Consider the following 1282-nt stretch of genomic DNA (forward strand, 5'->3'; position numbering starts at 1 on the left):
CCGGTCTTAGCTACACTGGACTTCACAAAAACCTTTATTGTGGAATGTGAGGCTTCAGGAAATGGAATTGGTGCTGTTTTAATGCAAGATGAAAGACCCATTGATCTTGAAAGTCGTCCAATTAAGGGAAAGTTTTTACACAAAGCTATTTATGAGAAGGAAATGTTGGCAATACTCCATGCACTTAAGAAATGGCGACCCTACCTAATGGACTCACAAATCGTAGTCTCCCTAGTTCATAACCTGAAAAATGGTACCTTACCTGACAAAGTATCTTCAAGATGGAGACTTGAGCTACTTATTGAGAGAATCTGATCAATGTTCCTGTCTTTTGTTTATATAATCACAAAACACACTCTATGAAAAGCGAACTAGGCGGTAGACAAACTAGCAAACTAGGGATGTGAACACCGGGCTCAGGAATTACTTCAAGATTGGTCGACCAACTTTCAGAATTCCTAATTAAAGGACTTGGAGCAAATTGTATAACATGAGCTGCTCTCCACGATGGGGGTGTAGGATCGTGAGGCAACAAGAGTTGGGCATGCTCTTCCCGCGTGGTTGCATGCATAACGAGATACATCGAGGTGAGGGGATGGAAGGCGAGCCACCCGCTCACATAGAGTACAAGGTAAATGTAGTAGTCAATGCGTGTGAAGTAATGTTGCATTTACAGTGGTGGAAGTGGGGAGATAGAGCGTTTATGGCTCTAAAAGGGACTTAATCGACACCTCCTCTACATGTTAGTCTGACTGGGTGGAGAGCAGGTCTGCTTAGTGTTTTTCGATGGGTCCGAACTAGGAAATGGTATGTTTGCAGGTTGAGATGATGCCGTTCAATTTTATGGTGATGGTGGCAATTTGCGTTGCCTGACTGAGAACCCAAAGTTTTTAGTGGGTAAGAGGGTCATGTTAATTTGTGGTTTCCTTTTATGTATGCTTCATGGTCATCCTTTTGGCTCCTATTTGATTTCTTGGCTTTTGGGCTTTCCTACAATGTAAGCCAGAGCCTTGTGGGAAAACGACCTCCTGTGCTCGGGGTCTTATCTTTCATAGGGAACTCCTTATTGTGGTGGTCAGTAAATGGACTCCTCTGGGGGTGTTTCATTTATCTCTGTTTGCATTTTATGTATGTGAGTAGTCTTGTTCTCGAGAGAACATGGTGGAAAGTGGCTCTCTATGTACCTGGGTCTTCGATTGCTATTGAAATTAGGTTCTCCTTTCTGGTCTTGGTTTGGGGTTTTATTAACTCTTCTTCTGGGGATATTCTCTGGTTTTGGTGG

Source organism: Pinus tabuliformis, chromosome 6 (genome assembly GCF_031772625.1).
Source record: "Pinus tabuliformis cultivar Carrire ecotype Pingquan chromosome 6, CPIR1, whole genome shotgun sequence".
NCBI lineage: Eukaryota > Viridiplantae > Streptophyta > Pinopsida > Pinales > Pinaceae > Pinus > Pinus tabuliformis.